This window comes from Mastomys coucha, unplaced genomic scaffold (genome assembly GCF_008632895.1).
Source record: "Mastomys coucha isolate ucsf_1 unplaced genomic scaffold, UCSF_Mcou_1 pScaffold15, whole genome shotgun sequence".
In the NCBI taxonomy this organism is placed as follows: domain Eukaryota; kingdom Metazoa; phylum Chordata; class Mammalia; order Rodentia; family Muridae; genus Mastomys; species Mastomys coucha.
The window spans coordinates 2,575,991-2,594,765 of record NW_022196897.1 but is presented as its reverse complement, the minus strand read 5'-3'; positions in this window follow the sequence as shown (position 1 = coordinate 2,594,765).

The window sequence follows — 18,775 nt, the reverse complement described above, 5'->3', positions numbered from 1 at the left end:
GAGGAGGAATGATTTTCCATTCTAGTATTGCTCTTAAGACGCTGCTTTACTTTGTATGGCGCTTTGGTTTGACAACCTTTCTTGTACTGAAAAATCTACATACAAATTTTCTAGGTAGCAATCATCAAGTCGAAACACAGCATACCAGTTGTGCAAGCTGCAATACCCTCAGAGACCTTTTACTGAGGTAAAGTTTGTGTACTGTGTTTGACTGTGAGGAGGAAATACGGTAACTTGTTCTTAAGCTGAGCAGCTCTCATTAAGCAGATGTCTGCCTATACTGGATTGAGCCAGAGGGTTTTTTTAAAAAGGAAAAAACAAAACAAAACAAAACAAAACAAAACCCAGATCTTGGTATGTTCAAAGATTTAAGCATATACAAAGTGCCGTTGGTTTTCCAAATCTTCAGTCTTAATGACATTTTGATCACATGTTATTAATGTTAAGTAAGACCAAAGTATTATCTCCCTTTCTCTACCTGGGGGAGGGGGTGACCTCATTCAAAAAAAGGAACAGAGCAAGGAACAGAGAGTTTGTGAGTTTAGGGTATGTGATTCTCTTTTTATGACCACTTCATCTATGGGAGGTTAAGGATTTAAGTTCATTTATGACAATTAGCAATGCTTTTATAGTTATTCCTGACCATGCCGTGTGTGTGTGTGTGTGTGTGTGTGTGTGTGTGTGTGTGTGTGTGTGAAAATGGGAAAGACATTGTTTTTCTTTGCAGTTAAATGTATGTCCTTCCAATTAAAATCTACTCTCAATCCATGGTCTGCTGACAGAATGCTCATTCTCCTGACCCTGTTTCTTTAAGAAAAATTGTGAGTTTTTGTGGGTCTTTAAAGTCTCAGGGACTACATCTACAGTACTGGAAACTCTGGATTGTGGGAACCATGCTTGTCACTTGGGGTACAGTAATTGTACTCTAAGTTCTCTCAATACGTAATTAATATAAAGTAAAAGTCAGGAGCCAGTTTATGTCTCCAGATGACCACAGTCAATACAGATCAGGTCACAGGCCCTTTGGGGCTCTCATTGTTGTGCATATTTAGAAACTAATTCATATGCTTGCTGAATAATGAGTGATGAGTTTTAAAATGGTTTTATAAAACTATGGTTTTATCAAGGGTGTTAGGACACATCTGTATTCCCAGCAAACAAACAGTAAAACACTCCTGTTTTAATGAGATGTAATGTTTTCCCATGGCATCAGCCTGATATCTTAGAGGATGCTTAATTTTCTGTCATCCTCTTTCAATTATGGCCTTTGGGAAGCAGAATTTTATCTTTTCATCAGATTTTTAAGAGACCACAAAATGTTAGACCAGCTTTGGAAATAACTTTACAATGAAATGTTCTAATGACAGAGGGTATACTCACTCCTATAACTTGTGATGCTGTGTTCTTTAAGGTTATATTCCTTTCCAGCACTAGGCAGACTCTCCTTGAAGGCAGTAGTTGGAGTCATCACATTTTATCCTTAGGACTGAAGACCATGTTCTGTATTTGTAGTACACTGTGACTAGAAAACATTTAGTATGTGGATAAATGGATGAATGATGTATGGTCTGTCTTCATGTGTTTTAAAACATTGTGTAAACTCATGATGACAACCACTTACTTAATTATGAGTTTTGTGAGAACATTATTTCTTCCTTTAAAAACTCATGCTAATTTAATTAGCATGTATTGGACACGAAGTACAGTTTATTTCAGACATTTGTCTGGCTTATAAAAGTTATCAAATAAAAAGTAGCAAAATATGAGTCCTTTAAACAATGCAAAATCAGAATAAAAACAGAATAAGAAGGTTTAGAAAACATCATTAAATGCCTTCTCTATGGCAAATTTTCTTATTTTTAACATACTTTGATGTGGTGTAATATTTAAAAGCTGAAAGTGAAAGTGGACATTATTGGTAAATAAAGTGTGAGCCTTTTCACATTAAAAGTTACAGAAGTGCAAGAGACTTCTGAAATACCAGACTGACCTCTGGATTGGAGGCATTCAAATGACTGATTTCTCCGAGCTGCTGCTTAGTGTCCTTGTGCTCATTGGTCTTTGAAATGAACACACATATTCTGGGCATGCTCTGAAATGAGAGAAGGGTCACTGGTAAGAACACTGGCTGCCAAGGCAATGAAAAGTTTAAGAGGATGTTTCTGTCCCACAATGTGAAAGAAGCCATGATGACAATCACTTCACCTCTCCTTTTCCAACTATAGATCTATGACTCCCTTGAAGACCTTGAAGCCACGCTCTTTGGAAAAGGAACTCACCATGTGGGATTTCTCATTTTACTGAGACCAATTTTCACCTCACATTTTTGGATTTCTGCCATTCTGAATAGCATCTGCATAAAATAGATCTATGTTGACTGCTGTCCTAACTTAGTAGGATGAATTCTGTGAAGACAAACATGAGCTTTTCATAAAACTATAATACTAAGTGAGGTCCCTGAATTATAAAATTTTATATTAAAACAAATAACCCTGCAAGCATATCCAGTATAAAAGACTTTTATATACATAGTGAAAGATCAGAACTAAAATAGGCAAGTGGAAAAGATAAAGTTTCTTCCTCTTCCTTAGAAAAGACTCCCCAGAATTTAAATTTCATGAGTTCTTAGATTTACCTCCCTGCCAACTATCTCTGCATAGCACTTCTCAGTTCACAAAACACACTTATTTGACATCTGATTGGCTTCATACTGAGTCATGCAAACAACACTTTATACTCTCATTTACAAAAGAAGTGTCAAGTCAAGTTCAGGACTTATAGACATTATTTTGCCTGCATGGTAGACATAGCTATATTATATGTTAATGAGGTCAAATATCAGGAGTGAGCCCTAAATATCTGAAGTACTATAAAGAAATGATTCTTCTAGGTGGGCAATGGTGGCACACGCCTTTAATCTCAGCACTTGGGAGGCAGAGGCAGGTAGATTTCTGAGTTGGAGGCCAGCCTGGTCTACAGAGTGAGTTCCAGGACAGCCAGGGCTACACAGTGAAACCCTGTCTCAGAAAAGCAAAACTAAAATAAAATAAAAAAATAAATAAAAATGCTATGTAAATTTTAACCAATAAATTTCTAACTAAAACATTTAAATAAATCTAACTTTTTAAGATTTTGAAATTTGGTGATAAAATATTGCTAATTAAAATTATTTATATTTCTTATGTTTATCATATAGCTAGTAGAATTAATATTTTATGTGCTACACATAGACTCACAGGTATACAAATTAAATAGCACTTTATTGATTAATGTTATTAAATTTTCATGATCATCCTATGCTATTGTTGCAAGCATCAATCTAAATTTTTCTACCTTTTAGAATCAAAAATTGAAATATAAATAGTAGCAAGTTATTGAATGGGTTAAAGGCACCTGGTGTTTTGCGTGATTATCTGAGTTTGGTCTCCAGGCCCCTCATGATGGTAAAAAATAATAAACTCTTGCAAATAGCTCTGTGACTTCCATACATGCATGGCATGGTACTTGTGTATGTGTGCACGTGCACACACAAACACACACACATACACACACATGAGCATGCAAGTGCAAAACAAAAAAAACCCACACTCACATAAACAAATGTAATATTTTTTGAAGAATCAGAATATAAAGAGATATAAAAAACAGACTTCCTGTGTTATTTGTTATGGCTCCTTGTTATACAAGAATCTACATGAGTCCTGTTGACAGAAAGCATGTGACAAGTTAATTATTTTCCTCTGTTACATAAATGTCCCCAGCAACACAGTGGCATTTGAACCTGGGGTTTTCTCTTTTATAGATACAGAACTTGAGGTGGGAAGAAGTCTTTTCCTGAGCTGCAGATGACAGGAGAGAGGGTATTTCAGGTTGTGCAGCAGCAGCGTGTGCTGAGTGAGGCATCCTCTGAGAAGTCGGTATGTCCTAGTTAGCATCTGCTGTCAACTGCCAACCTTAGAGTCACCTTAGGGAGACACAGCTGAGAGACTCCCCATAGCAGACTGGCCGATAGCCATTTCTATGAGAAATTGTTTGATCGCTCTTTGATGTGGGAGGGTCCAGACCAATATGGGAAACACCATCCCTAGCATGAGAGGCCGAAGATGAATCAGCAAGCAAGCCAGAGAGTGAGCCAGCGAGGAATGTTCCTCCATGGTTCCTATTCTGGATTTCCCAGTGATGGACTGTGACCTGAAAGCATGAGCTCAATAAGTGCTTCCTTCCCTAAGTTGTCTTTGGTTAAAGTGTTATCACACCAGGATGAAATAGGACATGGTGGTTCTAGGTAGTCCTATAGTAGTAGTCTTACAGCTACCAGCAGAAGTGTCAGGAAAGCATATATACAAAGCCAAGCTTTTGATCCAGTGACATAGCTGCTCTAATGCACTCAGAAGTGGCAAAACACACAGCGAAAGAAATCACCAGGAGTGATAGCAATGAGACCTGAAGACCTTTATAGAATGGGATCATGTCCATTAATAAGCAAATATTCTAAGTGAAGATTGATTCTTAAAAGCAGCAAAGTTTAATTTTCAGCCCACCAATACACATGGTCTTTATCGACAAAGAAGTGTCTGGCTGACCCTGCCCTTCTCTCAGGTTGGTCTTTCATGCATGGTACCTTCAATGGCCAAACATCAGACAAAATGAGCCAATGAGTTGACTCAGCAAGAAAAGGAACTTCCTACAAATCCTGATGATTTGAGTTTCATCCCTAGGGTCCAAAAGGTAGAAAGAGAAAACAGATTCCTGAAAGCTGTCCTCTGACCTTCATGTGCGGTTGCGTGTATGCGTCCACAAAAGCACGCACTCATACATACACACACATTAATAACTAAATATAAGTTTAAAAATCAGAAAACCTCTCCAACCAGCTAATCCTCTAGGGAGCTACACTGCAAAGGTAAGCTTCCATGACATATTATGAAACATGATTTCTCCATAGAAACCACGATGGAGATTAAGTAATGGGACCCAACATGCCACCTTCCCAAGTCAATAAATGGTGTCATAATTCTCATTTTGTTACCACTGTTCTTGAAAGTATTCACAGAGTTTTATCTAGCTGAGCTAGCAAGCTGGGTTGAATAGAATTTCACATATAGGTTGCTATATTTCTTGTTATTTCACTTAGTACTTACAGAGGAATGTAACATTCTAATTTTGAAATCCTATGTGAACAGTGACAGCTTGGGATCTGAATTTAAAATGTGTATTTACTCAAGTACTCGAACAGTAACTACCTCTTATCAAATCGTACCAAGCGCTATAAGAAGCTCTAAGTAGATTATTTTATTTAATTTACCTAGTAATCCTAAAATAATATATGCACATTGAACATGTTGAGGAATTTGATTATATCCTACTGTGATAGAAATAAGGAGTAAACTATGGAATACTATACCCTTTGTTCTGGTAAACTTTCATTTCTCTTCTGCTGATAGATTAATGCTGTGTTACAAAATATAGGTTCAAGGTATTTTCTGGGCACAGGTAATTCAGAATTTTAAGAAGCATGTATTTCCTTATTTCGTGTGTGTGTGTGTGTGTGTGTGTGTGTGATCTGTGTGTGTGTGTTTACATGATGTGTGTGTTGGTAGGAGATGCTTGCATGAATGTGTGGAGGTCAGAGAACAATTTCTGAGAGTCTGTTCTCTTCTTTCACATTGTGAGCTTTTGAAATCAGTACCTTCACATTCCTTCGTAATTGGCTGTCTGGCATTTCACAATGTTTCAATTATTGATTATTTAACTTCCTTGGATTTAGAAGACAGATATTAACTTTGAGAATCCACACTAAAAAGTTATTTCAGAATGGATAAAGTTCATAATAATATGTCTGTGTGCACATATCTGTATGTGTGTGTATTTGATGTATGGGTATGTGTAGAGGGTATGCACAGGCCCATGTGTGCAGAAACCAGAGAAACACTGTGGCTGTCTTATTCTATCACTTTTTACATTATTCCCTTGAGACAAACTCTCTCACTGACACTGGTATTGGTATCTTCCTGTCTCCATCTTCCACAGTAATGGGGTCATAGGCATGCATGGCCATGCCTGGCTTTTTATGTGGATGCTGGGATTTGAATTCAGTTCCTGATGCAAGTGTTCTTAATCTCTGAGCTATCTTCTTCACTGAGCCATCTCCCTAGCCCCCATAACAATATGTCTTAAATCCTTTCATAAATTCTAGTTTAAAAATAATACAAAAGTATTCCTTCTCATTTTTCTCTTCAGGGATAGCTGGATTGTTCCTTCATTACCCAAATGAAAGGAGAACAAGTCAAGACATAAAGACCTCAAATGAGACAGGCACAGTCAAAGTACAGCACTCAACATTCCCAATTTCAGTCCCGAGTCTTTGTAGATGGTTAAATAATTAGAACATTATGTCCCTGAGAAACAGTAAGAGGAATGTGGTTATTTGGAGATGACCATTTATGATAATCCTCAACTCCACAAAATTCCATATGGAGTGTGTGCCTGTGTGCATCCCTTGGAGCACAGAAGGGGGCTCAGGGTTAGTTTTTTTTTTTTTTTTCTTTTAACTCTTTTTTTTTTTTTAATCACATTTATCCCCCACCAAAAGCCACAAAAAAGTGCAGAAGTATTATTGAACAGAAACCTCTTTGAGATAATTTAGACAATAGCACATTCGCCTTTGAATCACAGTTCTAGTGTTTAATAATTGCTCTCTCTGTGCCAGGCAATCTGCTTTGCATAAGCCATCTCATGCAATCCTCTCACAGTGGGAGGAGTGACCCTGCCTTAAGTAGAAGGAACTGAGGCTCAGAAAATATACACCCTGTCTGCAAATATGTAGTGAATAACCACTGAAACCATTATAAAAATTAAGCAAGCATTAATCTCAACTGCAATACAGCTTGAATCAATGCCAGTTTATATAAGCAATGAAACAACATAGCCTTTTTAATTCTGCCTGCTTCTTATTACAGATGTGTTCCTAGAACTTGCTAAGATGCCTTTATCATGCCTAATTTTAACTCTTCCCACCATTCATATTGGCAAGCCAATCTATGATAAAATACATTCACACTGTTATTTATACTGTCAGTCATTGTGCTAGGTTTACAGTTCAGTTCAAACTCTGTGTTGTGTATATTTCTCAAAATGACAGTAGATTACTCTTTAGCTCCATAGTCTAATATTTCTATCTAATACTTTCTGTATCTCTAACACATATTCACAGAAAAACAACTTTCCTGAAATGTGTGCCATATTTCATAAAATATTTGTGTACATTCTTTTTTTTTTTTTGACATTTTTGTTATTTGTATGTTTGGTTAGTTTGGTTTGGCTTTTGAGACAGGGTTACTGGCTGTTCTAAAACTCACTTGTGGAGACCAGCCTTGGCTCAGAATCATAAGAGATTGGCTTGTCTCTACCTTCTAAGTGCTGGGATTAAAGGCATGCTCTGTCATGCCCAGCTTTGTGCACATTCTTCAAGATTTATTACGTATATTATGTGTGCCCGTATGAGATATTGTGTGACAGAGACATGAAAGTGTTCATGGATCCAGGAGGCATTGGATTGCCTAGAATTGGAATTACAGATAGATGCATGCCTGGTATATGTTGGGAACCAAAGCCAAGCCTAACAAGAGCAGCATGTGCTCTCCAGCCCCTGAGCATTCTGTTGTAAATTCAGGATTACAGGTAATCTCCTACCTTATTTCTGGAAGTGACATTCACACATAGCCATTTTTACAGTGTACAGTTTTGTGACAGTGGAATATTCTTACATAGGCAGAATCTTGATCTAGTTCTGAAATATTTTTAATACTCGAAACAGAACAGTGCCATAAAATTGAAGTTTGTGATTCTTTTGTTTTTACAGTTTTTCAAGAATGTTGTTGTTTGTGTTCCCTTGCAATTAATTTCATGCTAATTTTAGAATCATGCTTTTGAATGTAAAGGTTGGGATTTTGATAGGAATTGGACTTATAAATGGCTTTGGCAAATATACTACTTTGCCCAGGCTAACTTGATGGAACTGTCCCAGATTTACAGTGGAAACCAAGATGATGTATTAGCTACTTATTTCACCCTGACAAAAATACTTGACAACAACTACTGAAAGAGGAAGGGTTTTCTTTTGGTTTACAGTTCTAGGGAATACAGTCCACTATGGTAGGCACAAGCAAGGGATGCTGGTACATTGTATTCACATGGTAGGTGTCATCCAGAGACACTGGTCACATTGAATCCACAGACAGGAAGCAGAGGATGCTGGTGCTCAGGTTGCTCTCCTCTACTTATTCAGTGTGGAATCCCTGTGAGCAGAATGCTAGCACCAACATTTAGGGAAAGTTTTACTACTCCAATTAATCTAATCTAGACAATTCCTTGTAGACTTGCCTAGAGTTGTTTCCATGATAGTTCTAAATTCCATCAAATAGACAAGCCAAAGCTCAGACATCATAGATGATATCTTACTCTTCTATTTCTTGATAGGACACTATGATCAAGGCAATTTATACAAGAAAGAGTTTATTTTAGCCTCACAGTTCAGACTGTTAAGAGTCCATGCCCATCATGGTGGGGGTGGGGAGCATGGCAGCAGGCAAGCAGAAATGAGTCTGGAGCAGTAACTTCACAGTACATATACCCTTGAACAGGAAACAGAGAGAAAAACTCAGAATAGCTTGAGTCTTTCAAAGCCTCAAGTCAACCTCTAGTGACTTTGTCTTGTAACTTCTAATAAGTCAAGACATGTCTTCTAACAAAGCCATACCTCCTAACACTTCCCAAATAGTTTTAAAAACTGGGGACCAAGTTATAAAACACAAACGTCTATGTGGAACATTGGCATCCAAACAATCACAGGTGATCTTTCAATTGTAAAAATGACTGATAGGACTGGAAGACCTGAAGTTCCTCCAGCATTGTTGGTCCAGCTTTCATAGCCCTTAAATGTATCAGATGGAGCCCAAAGGTAAGACCTTCACATTTCCATATCTTGCCAAGTTGATATGAAACCAATTACAGACTCCATGATAAAGTTTAGATCAAAAATGACATTTTTATGTATCTGATGCTTATACTTTAACACAATGATTTAATGATCATTGCACCAAAGTAAAAATAGTTAGGATTACTAATCACATCTCAGAGCATGATACTAGGGAGATATTTTAGTTGTCATGATTTTGATTAAAGTCTATCAGTGTGTAGTTTTGACAATAAATATTCAATTGTAAAATAATCTATTCAGCAAAGTTTTCAGGAGATCTAGTGTGTCCATTCATTGAATTCAGATGACTATCATTGCACCATTAGAAGATATTTTGCAATAATTTAGTGTGTTGTAATTTCTTTTTCTTTGAAAGTTTCATATATTAATATAATATATATTAATCATATCCACCTAGTGCACCCCTCTTGCTCTCCTTAGTGCCTCCATCTTATCTCCTTCACAGATTCTTGTTCTCCTTTTTATTGTTATTCATAACCCTATGAGTCCAATTATTACTGCCCATATGTACATGGTTATGTGGCAATCCACCAGGAAATGAACATCCTACCATTGGCCATATACTAATCTGAGACTCCATTTCTCAGCTGTTTACTTCCAGCTGCTCTTCTGGTAGTGGTGAGGCCTTGAAAGCCCCTTCCTCATCCATGCTGGAATTGTGACCACCTGGATCCCCTGAAGATCTTATTTTCTAATGCTGAAACCCTAGGAGGTATCATTATGAACAACTTAAATGGTCAAAATAGACAAACTCTAAATTTCAGATATTATCATTGGAATGAAACAGACTGAAATGAATCTCTCACTTCTCCACTATTTTCTTCTTTTTCTACATGCTGGAATGTTTCTAGTAAGCACTGAGAGCCCGGGGATAGAGTGTCTAAATCGTAAAACAGGACAGGAAGCACCTGAAGTATGGCAGTTTGAATAGGAAATGTTTCCCACAGGTTTCTGTGTTTGAATGCTTGGTCCCCAGTCCCCAGCTGGTGATGCTGTTTGAGGGTATTGAGAAGGTATGATCTTGCTGAAGGAAGTAAGCCACCAGGCGAGCTTTGAGAATATACAGCATTGCCCCTCCCTCCTCATTTCTAGTATCTTGTTATTGAATATGCAATCTCCCAGCTTCCTCCTCTGATATGCTTCCTCCAACATTATGGACTTTCCCTCTGAAACTATAGGCTAAAATAAAATAGTTTTTCCTTGGTCATCATATTTTATCTCAGCAAAAGAATAGTAAGTAATATTCATGGTAAGCATGGTACTGTTTTCAAAATGTGAATACTGGCTCCATGTGCAAAGACTTAAGAGAAAATTGCTATATTTAACCAAAAATGACCTCTGCTCCTCAAACATATTTTTTTTTTGCTACAAGAAGAAATTATATAGTATAATAATACTATATGCAGAACTTTTCAAAGTTCTACTCTGCTTTAAAATCCCGTTTATATAGAGAGTACAAATGAAGTACTTCTGTGGCAGGAAAACATCCAGAAGAGCTTAGAAACCTGGGACTTCGCTTAGTTTGGGCTATTCACATACCCTTCTTCATATAATATGCTCAGTGGTCTGAGACCCTATTTTATACATATTAGATATACCCAGACCACTCTGAACTATCTTATCTAGCAATCTGTTAGCAAACTAGGATTCCCTATCTGCATTGAGCTGTGCACAAACCCTACTCTGAAGTTTTACCTACTTCATGACCATCAAACTTATATATAAGGTATAAGAATGGATATGCTGGTCTGGCCTGAACTAGCTTGAGATATGTAAGTACTAAGGCAGGCAATCTGTCCTCCAAAGTGAAGTTTTAAGGGGAATCCCCTATTTGTTAATCTTATTCCTATGCATAATTGGGCATGCCTATAATTAAAATCGGGTGCATTATGGGAAGAGATGTGCACAGTAGAGGAATAGTTTAACCTGTTAATCAAATAGAGAACCACCCAAACTATACCCATTAGCAACAAACTTCTTTTTCTCTTGAACCTCATAAAAAGAAGTCCCAGACAAAGACCTTTGAGTATCTCCATTCAGGCCACCCACCATCAATCTTGAAAACACACTCTGTTCTAATTTGATTACTATTTTAATTTGAATAAGCTTTCCTTGTAGCTTTGCAAATTCATGCAACCTTTCTTTAATTCTGTGAATGAAACATCAAAGCCAGGAATCCCCTGTCTCAGATCCTTACCTCCAGTGACATCACAGCCATCATGGATGCTCTTCTTTCATCTTTGTGTTTGATGATAGCCTTTAGAACAGAGTTTCTGAGAAAAGCAATCTAGGTCCTTCATTTATACCTGATTGCAAATAAAACAATAAATAGTGTCAAAATTACATTACAGTGCTGAATAACAAGGTGAATATGTAGAAACATTCAAGAATATTTACTTCAGCCCAATATTTTCCTTTTGTGGCTTATGATGTGCAAGCACTTTAGGACATTTGGGAGCATTTCATTCTAATAAGCAACTAGACATTAGAGTTCTTAACTTTCTGACTCCTATATTTAAGGGAAAAGTGTAAATTGTACTTGAAAAGTCACCTTTCAAAAGAGCTTGATAGTTATACAGTAATAACAACCTAGTCTATGGATACAGAGCATTAAATCCACATGTTTCTAAGGACTTTACACACTGAACTAGTTTAATATCTTGAGAACTAGGTTCTATACTACACATTAAAGATATTGGAAGGAGTGATCGTTGCCTACTTAAGTCACAGAAATAGAAGAGACACAGGATGCTAGATGGCAAAACAATCGAAAACACCACTTCTCATTTTGAAACATCCCAAGGGCTTTATAAATATAAATGAGCAAGCTTGCACACTGCCCTTTTGCAGAGAACATGGTGTACCTTTGGCCAGAAAGAATAAAGAGAGATAACAGTTTGAGAAAGTGTTGTGTTTATTTGAAACTGTTGTGATGGATTCTTCAACAACATAGAGGTAATAACAGTATGACAGCTTGGAGATACTAGTTCACAAAGATAAGCTGACAAGTTAACCATTATCAACCGAACATAATATTCCACAGAATGTGCACACAACTTGAATATTTTTACAGCACCTTCTGGATTCATATTGTGTACCAGATGTATACAAGCCTTTCATAGTCTAATACAATTCTGATACACAGGAAGCTCCCATTATTATTTCAACAGCACAGCTATGTAACAACATGGAGAATCATGACCAAAGCTGAAATATATAATTGGCATCAAATATTAAAATGTGCATGTGTACATGTGTTTGTATATATTGATTATAATGTAGACATTCCTGCTACTGATGATAGAGACCTGTGTATCATCACCTAGTTAAACAATGCTGCATGGCTGGATTTTAATTTCTGAAACAAAGGAATTTGACAGTGAGAGGCAGAGATGGAGACCTACAGGGTAGAGGGAGAGAAGAAAAAAGTGAGAAAGGAATAAGAAAAGACAAAAGAGAGAAAGGGTGAGGAGAGAAGAGAGAAAAGAAAGGAAGGAAGGAAAGAAGGAAGGAAGGAAGGAAGGAGGGAAGGAAAGAAAAGAGAAAGAGACAAAGAGAGAAAAAAGAGAAAAAAGAAAGAGGAACAAAAATCAGGGAAGGAGAGAGAATGGTTTGTTGTTGAATGAAGGCAGCCATTTGATTATCTTCATCATGAATAACTCTGGCTCTAAACAACTAAGTGTTCCATGTAAATTAAAACTTAAGTTTTAAAAATGTCACACTTGGGAGGCAGAGACATGCAGATCTCTGTGAGTTCCAGTACAGCCAGAGCTACATAGTGAGACCCTGTCTCAAAACCATACTAAACCAAAACCAAAAACCAAAACCCAAAAATGCCTTAGTGCTTCAGGTCCATAGTCTCTCTTTCCTGGGTTTAGAGACCCTCAGACAACTCCCTGCCCCTGCAGTCTCTGGAAACTTCTGGGATGTCTCTGGAGCTCAAGCTTCTCACCTGTCAATCAGAAGGACATGTTCTAAAGTTGAAAGGACACAGCATATTAGTTAGCGGTCACTCATAAGAAGGATTAATGATTCTTCCCCTTTTATTTGTTATTGAGAGACTAACAAACTTTCAGGTACATGTGAGGAGAGTAAAGCAACAAATGAAATTCACAGCCAGCAAGCTCATGTGGGTAATTTTGTATAATTTTGTATAATTGTTTCCTTCGATGTCTTTTCTGAAATCACTGGTTGGCTAGTAGCTTAAATACTATACCATTTTTATATTTTTATTTATTTTGTGTGTGGGCAAAGTAAACTCATGGCACAGCCTGTGTTTCTAGAGGACAATATGAAGAGTCAATTCTTTCCTTCCACCATGTGCATCCCACTGAATAGATGCAGGTCAATCTCAGGCTTGCTTTTACCCAATGAGCCAATTTGATGGCACCAAATACTAAACTCTTTAAAGACAATTGTCAAGGTTTGGAGTAGTATTTTTTCTTTGTGTCCAGTGACAAACAACTGATGACTTCACAGTCATCTATGTTACATGGAGACCCAGACATGAGAAACACACAAATATATCTCATAAGCTGCCTCATACACACAAAATACATCTCATACCATGACTCATTGCGCATGCGTGCATGCAGACATGCTTGTGGGCGTGCATGTGCATGCTCTCTCTCTCACATACACACAAACAAACACACACAGCCCATATACATTCTAATCATACAATAGTCACTTCACATATATCCTGCATACAACATACATGCCTCATACATACAACTTCAAAACTATATAAGTACATATTCTTTCAACACACATATGCTTCACACACTGATACCAACCACATAAGATACAAATACACTTTTACCTCACATACACACCTAACATTCAACATGCACAGCTAATGCAGACCTCATATATGTAATGGGACAGAATGAAGGTGGTGTACAGGTGATCAATCATCTAGGGGATCACTGAGCTCAGTCCCTTGCTTGGACAAATAATTGAATGTCCAGAAAGAACAGAGGCACAAACAGTAGAGAAAGGAGAGGCTTTGTCCATTCAGGATAGAAGAGACCTAAATGGATACATTCTATTTCATGGTGTTCCTGGGCTTTACCTTTTTCCCTTTTTGCCTCTGAATAGATGCGCACCCCTGTACCTTCCTCCATCTCTCCCTACAATGTGTTCCAGGAATGAGAAGCCAACAACTCAGATGCCTTTGTTATGGTTTTATGGATGGGTGATAACGTGACCGTGGCAACCTTTATAAAGAAAATCATTTGATCTGGGCTGGCTTAGAGGTTCAGTACATTATTGTCATGGTAGAAGCATGGTGGCATGCAGGTAGACACAGTGTTGGAGAGGGTGCTGAGAGTTCTACAATCTGAATCAGCAGGCAGCAGAAAGAAAATGACACTGGGTCTGGCTTGAGCTTATGAGACCTCAAAGCCCACCCCAGTGTCACACTTTTTCCAACAAGGCCAGATCTCCAATAATACTACTCCCTGTGAGTTTCAGAGGGCCATTTTCATTCAAACCACATCAGACAACCTGCTCTGTTTTTCCTACGAAACTATATCCCTCTAATGCTCCACCACATATAGCTTACAATTCACAGATAGCAACCACACATGATCAAATTATGCCTCCACATTACATTCTACACATCTGACACAAATTAGTTACCCAGCACATATTGTATCCACAAACCAATCACACACCACCAACATGCCATATTTCCAATCCCAAAGCATGAGAGCAGGGAAAAAGTTATTCAGAGAAAAATTATTATTGTTTTTTGCTACACATAGAACAAAGCAGCCATCATGCACTTATGCATGGATAACATTCATGTTAATTATTATCCTAGAGAAGGCCTAGAGTAAAACTGGAAGCATCCTATTTTTCTCTTGCTTAAGAAGTCAGTGAAATCAGAACAAAACAGCAAACCCACCTGAATATCTAAAGTAAAACCTGTTTCCACTCTTGCTCTCCTTCTCCACAACCGGACCTGCTCTCTGCATGCCTCTGCTGGAAGCCCCTCCCCATACTGATCAGATATGAAGCTACACAGTTCTCCACTTACAACTGTCTGAGCAATTCTTATCCTCCTCCTCTGGTATCACCGAATCAGCAGCAAAGCCCCCTTATTCACTTTACATCGGGAAAACTCTGGATGCAGGGTTTAGAGCCCTTCTCTTTGCATCCACATCTAACATTGTCAACAGAATCCTCTGAAAAAGTGGAAGCTGGGCAAATCCTTCAGTGGTATAATCCTTCCACTGCAAAATACTGGTTGTGCTCATGCCAAATCTCAGGTATGTCATAAACATTTTCACAGTTTCTAGATGCTTGGAGTCTCAGAGCATCCTGCATCACCCTGTCTTCTTTACCTCACATCTTCCCTAACCTTGCAACCCTGGTTTCACTGTCTCCTCCTCTCTGCTTGTGTCTGTCACATACCATACTCATACATGCTGGCTTCTCAATGAGTGAACAAGCCATGCAAAAGGAAAAGCATTTGACCTTGCTTCCTCAGTTTACTCACACAAACTCCACACAGAATCATCTTCCATGCCTGAGCCTCCATGGTTCAGTTTAATGAAATGTGAATTATATGGGCAATGAGAGAATGTTTGGGGGAGGTAGACTATTTTATGGCTGTAATAAGTCATGTTCTGTGGGAATCACATTCTATATTTTAGGGACTGCTGCAAGAGAGTAAGTTGTAAAAATAGATGCATATAAATATGTTATTAATTAACTTTAGAAGTATTCATTGTCATTAAATTAAATATTGGGGGTATTAAAATTTAAATTAAATATTTGGGGGTAGCAAAGATAAAGCCTGGAACAAAAGAGTAGACTGAACCTCCAGGGGCACACAGGATGGGGCTCGCAGGATGGGGCTCGCAGGATGGGGCTCGCAGGATGGGGGGCACAGGATGGGGCTCGCAGGCCCCAGCATCCCTCCATTGCTACTTAACTTATGTGCCTGTTTGGCTTTTAAGTAGAAGTTCTTACGGTAGATTGAATATTTTTTTTTACTATCCCTCAAATTTCACCCTTAATTATTAATCATCAGTTGTTGCTATTTGTTATTCTTTGGGGGAGGTGACTAGGTACAAGGGGGCACCTTTAAAATACAATTAATATTCTTTCAAACAGATATAGAAGACACTTATGAAGTATGAAACATTGTGGTTTTTCAAAGCAAGCTTTGAAATTTACCGAGTTCTGGATATTAAGCATCTCCTAACAATTCCAAAGTTAACTTGTAAAACCTTTAATATTATTCAGTCTTGTACATTTTCCTGCATCATTTAATACATAACCCATGAAGATTACCCAAAGACTCTTAACGTGACACCTCACTCACTTAAATGGACACAATCAATTTATTTTTTAAAAAAGTCTTTTGGAAAAGTGTCTGTTCTGGATTGCTTTCTGCTGCTGTAATCAACACTATGACGAAAAGCCACAGTGGGGAAGGAAAGGGCTTATTTGTCTTATACATTAGAATTTCTCATCTGGAGGAGCTAAGACAGGAACTCCAGGTAGATACTAGATACTTGGAGGCAGAAACCAAAGCCAAGGAACACAAAGAAACACTGCTTATTGGTTCTCTCAGCCATCTTTCTTATACAGCCAAGACCTTCCTGCCCAGCAAGGGCTCCTCCCCCTTAGCAATCCAGAAAATATCCTATACATTTGCCTATAGGCCAGTCTGATGGGGACAATCCCTCTTTTCAGGAGTGTCAGGTTGTTGACTACTATTAGTCATCACACACACACCCACAAACACACACACACACACACACATACACGTAGACTCTTCAACCACCAAATTCCCAAATGGAGAGCTCAAAGGAGCATATTAAAACAGTGTGATGAGAAATGTTAATTAGCTCATTTTATTTAATATCATACAAGTAATAATCAGTTCAATTAATGAATACAGATTTTTCTAGTTCAGACCATTCTGTACTGTCCTATTTGACAAGCTTGAGCTAACTGTGTTGTTACCTTTGTCTAACAGCTTTAAATGGCAAATGAGTCAGATGCAAATGAGCAACTCTTTTGAATAATCACTTCAGAGTTTTGTAGAGAAAGGTTTAGGGGAAGGATAGCTGTTTTCATCTTTTTTAAAACTTGAAATTCACTTTTCAAATTCTTAACATGATGTGCTTGATCTTCTTGCTCTGTCCATATAGATATGATGATGTTCTAAAGTCCTGAATGATGTGTGTGATGCCAGGGTGTGGGCTGTGCAGATTTATTGTAAAGCACTCTGGGGGTCTTGCAAAGGTTGAAGAATGGCATGGCACCTTTCAGTGATTGAAGTTGCTTGAACATAGGAACCTCTCAGTAAAGGTTATTACTTTTGCATATTAAAAAAAAGAAAGATGGGGCTCAGCAGCTGTTCTTACATAAGACCCAGGGTTCAATTGCTAGCACCTATATGGAGGTTCACAACCATCTGCAAATCCAGTTCTAGGAGATTTGAGGCCCTATTCTAGCCTCTGAGGGCAATACATACATGTGGTGCATAGACATACATGTGCAAAACACCCATAAACAAAAAAGTACAATCAAAATGAAAACTTGAAAAGAAATAAAAGATGTAATGTGTTCCTGGATAGACAGGAACCAGAGGTAGGACAGACCAGAGACCCAGGGTAGAACCAAACATGACAAGGAAATTCAATGGAATGATTATTAATGATATTCTACCATACTTATAGATTGATGACTAGTATAATTGTCATCAGAGAAGTGTCACCCAGCAACTGATGGAAACAGCTGAAGAGACCCACAGCCAAACACTAGGCAGAGGCATGAGAATCCCATAGAAGATGGGAGAATTACAGGGGCCAGAAGGGTCAAAAACACTTAAAGAATACAGCTCCCAAAATGAAGTAAGCAGGGCTCATAGAGGCTCACAGAGACTGAAATGACAATCTCACATCCTGTTTGACTCTGATCTAGGCTCTCTGTATCTACATTGTGGTTGTGTAGCTTGGTGTTCTGTGGGATTCCTAAGAGAGGGAGTGGGGCCATCTCTGACGCCTTTACCTGCTCTTGGACCCCTTTTCCACCTAGTGGATTGCCTCGGTCAGGTCTTGATAGGAGGGTTTGTGCCTAGTCTCATTGTAAGTTGTTATTCCGTGTTTGGTGGATATCTCTGGGATGCCCAATTTATTTATTTATTTATTTATTTATTTATTTATTTATTTATGGAAGCATAGAAGGAGTGAACCTGGGGTAGAGGAGAGGTAGGGGGTTGGATTGAGAAAAGTGGAGGGAGGGGAAAGTACAGTTGGTATGTAATATATAAGAGAAGAATAAAAGAAAAATATATCATCATGAACATATATGTAGATCTGGCTGTTAAAAAACCCTAAACCCTGCTTGGTTAACTAGTAATAAAGGAATAGGAAGTTTATAAAGGAAGGTATTTTGTTTTATATTTATAAATGATCCATTTCCTAATATGTTTTAAATTCTCCTCACTTCAGTGCACATTATGATTTTGTGTGCTTACATTTAGTATACATGGGATATTAGTTTTAACACAAGTAGTGATATAGTGATTATTTTTTCTAAAGAGACCATTAACCATAAAGCTATTATAAAACATTTACAGAGAATCAACTTTTCACCACAATGTACAAATTTTTATAAAGTCAAGCATATATTTTAAAAATTATATACATACACATGTATTTAAAAAAGAAAGACGTGAACGATGATTCTTAGCTATATCAGACATCCCAAAGGAGATGGGATGAGCCTTTTTATTTGTTCTAGATGAATTTA